The sequence below is a fragment of the Lepisma saccharinum genome (genome assembly GCF_977018435.1).
Source record: "Lepisma saccharinum chromosome 12 unlocalized genomic scaffold, izLepSacc3.1 SUPER_12_unloc_1, whole genome shotgun sequence".
Lineage (NCBI taxonomy): Eukaryota > Metazoa > Arthropoda > Insecta > Zygentoma > Lepismatidae > Lepisma > Lepisma saccharinum.
Window position 1 is genome coordinate 8,889,677 of NW_028142891.1, and position 9,089 is coordinate 8,898,765.

Genomic DNA, 9,089 nt, shown 5'->3' on the forward strand with positions numbered 1-9,089 from the left:
TTAAGAACAATTATATGTTTTTTTTTTTTTACACATAACATTAATATTAATTTGTATTATTCTTAACCATATGACACCAAGCACAATTGTGTCAATTAATTTGTGTATCCTTGTGTATTTGTTTTCAATCTTTTTATTATTATTATTTTTTTTTTTAGTGTGTAGACGAGCCTTTGTTCTCAATTTTGTATTTGTTCTTTTTGTGTCTTCTTTATGTTTCTCTCTTTCTTCTTTGTTTGTTATTGTACAAACATTTAGTAGGTAGAATGTATTTAGTATGTATATATATCCATCGGGGTTAGGTGGTAGAACAGCCGCAGGCTGAACCTCGCCCTTTAATAAAGGAAAATTGAAATTGAAATTGAAAATTTTGGGTGCATCGGCACCTAGGCTATTTTGCACCCTTCACATTATACGGGGGCCCGCCCCTTATCATTACAAATAACAACTCTAACGTTGCAGAACTAAAAATCTTAAAATATTCTGACTTCCGTCAAAAGCTGAGACTGCAAACGGGCACCCAGCACACACAAGGACAAAAAACAAGACAACACAAAAAATTACACTAGCCATAGTGCCAGTCGCCAGAGCCTCGCTAGTCCTCAGTCCAGGGTGTACCACGTGGAAGTGAGGCCGACTTTAGGGCACCCACGTGGAATGACTCCATGAAATGTTTCGCATGCTTAATAGTACCTGACTTTTTCTGATGTTGTTTGTTTAAATTAGTAACATTTACATCTGGTAAATGGTCATGCTCCTTCAGATGGTAGTGCATACAATTTTCACATTAAGTAAGCTCTAAAATACTGGTTTAAAAATTTCAATCGAAAGTTTTCTCACGTCCACAGCAATGTGAATTTCCTCTCAACAATGTTTTCGTTCATAATAATTAATATGATAAATGTAACACATATGTTGGTAGTGTTGAGTCAAATATAATTTAAATATTTAGTGTACATGTATGTTACATAGTAAACAAGCAAACTTGTGATATGATAACTTTGCAAGTTGTTTATTTCAATATTGTGTCTTTTGTTTGTTAATATGTAATGAGCAGTAACCATGTATCTTGAATGGTGAAGATTAACAACAAATTGAGCAGTAGCCATATTATAAGTGGTGAAGTTTGTGAGTATTCTATCATATAAACGATAGGTTATAATAATTTTATGTTTTGTATTCATTTAACTAAAGTGTTGATGTATAATTTTTTGTAGCTCACTCTACTAGTAATGATGTAGCTACAAATGTGTTAACGTATTAATCTTTGCTTTTGTTTGTCATTTGACATATAATATTCGATATGCTATTGAACTTCACCATAACTTTGAAGTTTGAACTTCATTTTTAATGTGTTTTAATATAAAATTATACCATGGTCTTTAATTATAGTTCAGCTCAGAAACATATTAAAGTTTCTTAATATATAGGTAATAAGCATGTTGCCATATAATGTTGGCATTGTATTGGTACTCTTTTCTTTTAGCAATTTTTGTTTTATTGGAAATATTAGATCATATTTTGATCTCATGTGATGTTGCAAGTTTATAAAATTGTAAATAATAGTTTGGCGTGGGTAAGCCCATTGGGCGCCAGTATGACGGTATCATAATGACTACCATCATAAGGTGAAAAATAAAATAATTCTGTCGCTTGAAATCTACGATTTAAGTTCGTATTTGGTAGTTTATGTTTGTAGAAAATTAATTCACATCACTTTGGCTTTGTTTTAATTGAATTACGTATGTAAACTTCAAGCATTTAAAATATTTTATATATCTCAGCGATGTAATTTGGTTTGTGACATATCAAAAAAGTGCTTACCGTAAATTGCCAATTTATGCATATTCACAAATATGTTTGGTTTCAACAGCTTTTATTTGCTCTTTCATTACTATGTGGGTACGAACATGTATTTAATATGTTTTACTAGCATGTACAAACCATTTGAAATTAATTTTGGTTGATTTTCGACAATAAACTTACGATTTGCTATAAGGAGCGCCTTGAAGAGTAATCCTAAAGTTGTGAAGTAATCCTAAAATTGTAAAACATAGCCAACTCACATAAAGGGAAAAATCTAAGTTGTACGTAAATAACCTTTTTCCCACCAAAATTGTAAAACTTAAAATTACTGAAAAAGGTAAAAAGAAAATACATAAACATGTGATAGAATATTGTAATATCTATTTTATTGTATCTAATTTATTTTACATGCGTTTTCATGCATAATATCTGTACAATTCAATAATTGTCTTTTGAAAAGTATTCGCAAGTTTGTATTCTGTGCTGAAAGTTGTAACAGTGTGGGTTTGGAGACACTGCTTCATCTTTAAGATCACAGACGACTAGAATGGAGTCACTAAATATTTCGGAGACCTAAATTGGAAATATTTCATGTAAAACAAGAAGATTTGTCCAGGAAAGGTGACAAAGATGTCACAAAAAGAGCAGTAACGGTTTTTCGATCCTCAGAAAGGCCGTGAAGAACCAAAAAAGTGAATAGGACATTAAAAAGTGACCGGTCCATAGGATGTAAAAATGGCAGCCATCTTATCTCCATAATGAGCCAACAGATAAGTATTGTGAATATATATGTAGCTACATAAATGAAAGGCCTAGTTTGTTAATATACATAAAGTGTGCACTCTGAATGTGGAAAGTCTGTTGAACGTATAAATACACATAATTCGTCTTGGATTCTACGGTTCATAAACGAGCGTTTTGGTGCAGATTTTCTCAGTAAAATCTACGCAAGATCGGAAGCAAATATACTTGGTATTAAATTGACTTGAAGCGATAAATGTGAAGACAAACGTGTAATATGTGAAAAAGTTAACAGTAATGCAATATTTATGCTTCATTATATATATATATATATATATATATATATATGAATGTGTACTGAATTTATGTATGAACTTGAAAACTCAGTTGTTTAATTTGTTTAAATACATCGTTCGTTAACACTTGATTTTGGTAATTTTCCTTATATTTTCAAAAGTGAAAAAATTATTGTGCCAGAAATTTTACAATATATAAAATTTTAAACTTGTATTTCTCGTAACTTATGATGTAAAGACTTAAAACCATTTTCATTATTCCTTTTAAAAAATATATGACCGTGTCATTCAGTAAGCCGAGGAAGAGTGTCATATATATATGATATATATAATTTATATATATCATGTGTAATAAATGCATGTAAAAATACTAGATCATTTGGTTAGTGTGCGGCATTTTGTAAAGATTTATGAAGGAGTATTAATTTGATTTGATTTGATTTGATTTTAAAATTGTGGGAGCGTCAGCACTTAGGCTATTTTGCTCCCGTCACATTATACGGGGGCCAGCCCCTTATCATTACTAAGCACAATTCTAATGTTGCATAATTAAAAATCTTAAAATGTTCTGACTTCTGTTAAAAGCTGAGGCTGTAAAGGGGCACTCAGCACACATAAGGACAACAGGACAATACAAACAAAATTATACTGGCCATGGGGCCAGTCGCCAGAGCCTCACTAGTCTTCAGTCCAGGGTGTACTAATGTGAAAGTTGTCGTATGTGTGACGCTTATTGCGTAAATAGTCTGTATGGTTTATAAGACCTTTGAAGTTGTCAAAATGTAGGTAAAGAAGAGATTGTGTTTTGTCTTGTATAAATGGAGTTCATTATAGTTTGTTGAATGGAATTTTGTGATTAATTAAATAATGTTGATTTATGCGTGCATATCATTTATAATGTATTCGACACCTTGTGTGAGATCTGCGTGTGTTTCAAATACACAACAGATGTATTAAATGGCGACGAGAAAAAATATTTAAGGGCGTAGTACAGATTTAGGTGAGTTTTGTCTATGATTAATTGGATTTAATCGTTGCGGTAGGCATCATGGCGTATGTGCCAGGATTTGACAAATATGATCCAGATGAAGGAACCATTAACTCTTATTTGGAAAGATATGATAATTATTGCCGAGTTTTCAACATATCTGAGGAAAGCAAAGTTCCTAGATTCATATCTGTAATTGGCGCTAAACCTTATGAAGTGTTACGCGAGTTGTTCTCTCCAATACTACCAGAGAAGAAATCGTTCAAAGAAATTTCTGATAGGCTCATTTCTTATTACAATCCTAGTAATTTTATAGTGCAACGCCTAAAGTTAAGAAAATGTACGCAATTGGATGTGGAGAAGGTTGAAGATTTTACAAGAAGGCTCCGAAAGATAGGTGAAGCATGTGGATATGGTGAGTTTTTACCTATTGCATTGTTTGACACGTTCGTGAGCGGTTTAAGGTCTGACGTTATTAGGAAGAAAATAATAGCAGAAAATATCATGGAATTCCAGAAAGCTTTTGAGTTAGCTAGACAAATGGAAAAACTCGAGTGTGATATGAAGGATTATTACCGTGAAGTGAACTTAAAAGGCACAATGAATAATATTAAGTGCAAGGGCAATGACAGAAGATTTCATGAAACGAATAACGTTTCACGTAAAAATGAGATTGATTCCAAATTTAGCAATCAGCAAAGTAATCTTCATGGTCAAGGTAATAATTCAAAATCATATAAATCAAAGTCCAAAGTGCAAGGGCATTATGAAGGAAGTTTTTGTTCGTTTTGTGGGAAGCAAGGACATAATTATTTGAAATGTTATAAAAGGATTAACATTGAACGCAGAAAATCCACAAATTATGAACTCAATAACAAATTTGTTGCTCATACAACTGAGTTAGAATCCGCACCTAACTCTGAAGCTAGTCCAACAAACACAGCTGCAACTCAAGATTTATTTATTGCCACTATTTTTACGCATTCTAATGATACTCAAATCAACTTTAATAGTAAAGTTGATAAAGAAGAAATCGTGGATCATGCATCCAAACTTCAATCATCACAACATGTGGTCAACGATTCGGAAAATGATATAAAAGTGTGTACAAGGGAACTAGATTCCAACATTAACCAGCGTACATATTTAATAGATATTAATGTACATGGTCATGAAGCCAAGTTTGAGATTGACACTGGATCCTATGCATCTGTAGCTAGTAAAGATTTTTATCAAAAGTTTTTGCATAATGTACAAATGTCTGAACCTAACTGTACATTGAAAGGTGCTGATAATAATGTAATACCTTTACTGGGAAAAGTTAATGTGAATGTTGCGTGGATAAATCAGTTCTATTGTCTAGATTTGTACATAATTAACTGTCATTTAGAATATCCGCTTTTAGGAAGAAGTTGGATTCAAATTATGATACCCAAGTTACATTGTGAGTTGACTGAAATTTGTGCAAGGGGAACTTGTTCTCCGCAGTCTGATATTATTGCACACAATGTCACAGAAAATAATGCAATGAACTCTGATGTTCGTGATGTCAAGAATATATTAAATAAATGTGACAATTGTATAAAAACTAATAATGTACAAGGGATCGTTGATATTATAAAGGAAGAATTTCATTCTACATTTGATGGCGATTTAAGCTTGCCTATAAAAGATTTTAGAGCTGATATTCCATTAAAACCTGACGCAACTCCAATTTTTAAGAGATTTTACAATGTACCTTATGGAATTAAAGATAAAGTAAAATCAGAATTGGATAAATTGGTAGAAAATGGCATTTATGAAAAAGTCAATACTAGTGAATGGGCCAGTCCGATGGTTGTCATTAAAAAGAAAAATGGAGATTTACGCATTTGTTGCGATCTAAAAAGTACATTGAACAGATATGTAGAAAATGCTTCTTATCCCCTACCACTGTTAGAGGATATTTTCCAGAAAGTTAGAGGAAATGCCGTATTTGTTAGTTTGGATTTGCAAAAAGCTTATTGGCAAATAGCTTTGAGTGAAAAAGCAAAAAGGTTGCTTGTAATGAACACGCCATGGGGATTATTACAGCACACAAGATTACCGTTTGGAGTTAAAATTTCGTCTCAAATATTTCAGAGTAATTGAACAGATATTGCAAGGTCTGCATTATGTAATTCCATATCAAGACGATATTCTAATTTGTGGATCTGGACTGAATGAAACGGTTAGCAGATGTATTGAGGTCATGCACAGGTTAGCACAATATAACGTGAAGGTTAATTTGGAAAAGTGCAAGTTCTTTAAATCATCCATTCAATACTTAGGATATGAACTATCTGCGGAAGGAATTAAACCATGCCAGTGCAAGATTGAAGCATTGCTTAATTGTCCACGTCCGCATGACGTGAAGGAATTGAAGTCGTTTTTGGGAGGCATTAATTTTTTTCGAAGGTGCATTCCAAATATGGCTGTACTGATTCCAGCCTTGTACAATTTATTAAAGAAGAATGTGCATTGGAATTGGAGTGATGACTGTGAAAGTCAGTTCAAAAAGGTTAAAGAAGCACTGCAGTCATCCGAAACTTTAACTCCGTTTGATCCTAGCAAGGATACAGTAATCATATGTGACGCTTCGAGCTATGGACTAGGAGCTCAGATATGCCATAGAATTAATGGTGAATTGAAAACAATAGAGTGTGCATCTACTACTCTTTCGCAACATGAAATGGCTTATCCTCATCATGAAAAGGAAGCTCTTTCAATTATATTTGCCGTGAAGAGATTTAGAAAATATATTTATGGAAAGCAATTTCAAATATGGACTGATTCACTACCCGCCAAACAACTACTTCAATATGGAAAGGCTATACCCATTATGGCTTCATCCAGGATTCAACGTTGGTGTTTGTTCTTGGCTAATTATGAATATGAAATTGTGTACAAGAAGAATGTTGAAGTAGCGGATCTGTTGTCGAGGTTGCCATTGCAAGGGGAAACAGTTGATATCGACGGGATTCAGTTTGTAAATGCAATCAAGCTCACGGATCGTCTGAAAGATGTCTTCCGAACTTTGCAAGAACAAAATGTGATGTTGAAACAGGTCAAAAGGTACGTTATGGAAGGTTGGCCAGAATCTAAGATTAAGGATCCAAATATAGATGCAAGTGAATTCGAAGCGCTGAGAAGAAAAAGAAATGAACTACAATGTGAAGAAGATATATTGCTGTGGAGTTCTAGAGTTATTGTACCTAATTCAATGAGGCAACAAGTTTTGGAGAAAGCTCATGAGAATCACGATGGCCTAGTTAAAATGAAGTTACTATTGCGTGAAAGATATTGGTGGCCTGGTATAGACAAATGCGTTGAAGATCAAGTAAAATCGTGCAACGTTTGTAATGCTGTAAAACTTGACACCAAAAAGAAAGAATACAATGATTGGAAGGAAGTAACTAAGCCGTGGGATAGAGCACACATGGATTTTTTCTATTTTCAAGGAAAAGTGTTGCTTCTCGTTGTTGATGCATTTACAAAATGGCCAGAATGTGAAGTTGTATCTTCTACGTCATTCAGGGATGTAAAAGGATTTATGTCGAGACTAAGTTCAAGGTATAATCAGCCATACACCTTAGTTACGGATAATGGTCCTCCCTTCCAATCTGCAGAATTCAAGAAATATTGTGAAGATCAAGGGATTGCTTTGATGCATTCACCAGCTTATCATCCGGCTAGTAATGGACAAGCTGAGAGACACGTACAAATTATAAAAAGTGCTCTGAGATGTAAATTGTACGAAACTAGAAAAGAGGACAAGCATTTTGATTTAAATAATGCTTTGCTGGATGTGCTACATTGTGTCCGAATGGCTCCAAACACCGTTAATTTGAAATCTCCTGCTGAAATGATGTATGCATTTGAGCCGAGACCGAAAGATGATATAGGTCGGTTGCAGGATATTCCTGATAAAAGCAAACGCGAGGAAACCAGAGGAGGTGTCAAAGTTTGGGTGAAACTTGCCAACCGAGATTCCAGTGGTGCATCCTATGTTCAAGGTGAAGTTGTCCGGAGAGCAGGGACATATACTTGGTATATTAAAGTTGGTAAAGATGTTAAGTTAGTGCATGGGAACCAGATAAAATGGAGAAATGTGAGAGAAAATGATAGAGGATATCATCATGATAGTGATGAAACAGGCGATAAGAATAATGACGCATCTTCAGAAGTCCACGAAGGAAGATATTTAGATGCGAATGATACGTTTAAAGATTACGAGAGAGGAGACAATCATGAAGTGGTGGAAGAAGCTGCAAGAGGTAACATAGATTTAGATAGACGTGAAGCAGCAGAGTCAAGAGTGTTAAGGAGAAGTCAGAGGCAAAGAAAACCACCTGACAGATTGGATTTGAGTGATTATGGTTAAAAGAAGTAAAGACATAAAACCAAAATTTTGCTAATGCAAAATTTCATCGACGTGGGGAAATGTCGTATGTGTGACGCTTATTGCGTAAATAGTCTGTATGGTTTATAAGACCTTGGAAGTTGTCAAAATGTAGGTAAAGAAGAGATTGTGTTTTGTCTTGTATAAATGGAGTTCATTATAGTTTGTTGAATGGAATTTTGTGATTAATTAAATAATGTTGATTTATGCGTGCATATCATTTATAATGTATTCGACACCTTGTGTGAGATCTGCGTGTGTTTCAAATACACAACAAAAGTGAGGTTGACATTTGGGTGTACTACGTGGAAGGTAACCCCTTACACCCCGAGTATTAATTTAAACAATCTCTTTTATTGCAGTGTTGGTCAGATCTAAAGAGTTCTGCAAAGGAAAGGGCAAGTTAGATAATCAATCCCAACGGAGGACAGGTGGTGGACCACCCACTGACCTGAAGTTATCGAAATTGCACGAACGGATTGTTCAACTCACGGGGAAGTGCTTGGTGGTAGATGAGAAGATGCCTTCTTTTGGGGTAAGTTACATAATATGCTGTTGAGCTATAATGAACTAAATGTTAACTTCTTCATTTGGATTATACCATAAGTATGGGATTTATATCAAGACTTTACGTGCACTGTGTATAAAAGCTTGCATGGTATTTTCTCAGTTGTTCCAAAGAGAGAGTATGTTTGTTTTTAATTTATGTGTGTGATTACATTTTAATGCTTGCTTTTCAATTTTTGGTGCACAGGTACTTATTTTTAAAAATTTTTGATTGAGAATTTGTTACGCAAAACTAATCCACAATAATTTTTTCCCCAAATTGATAACAGTA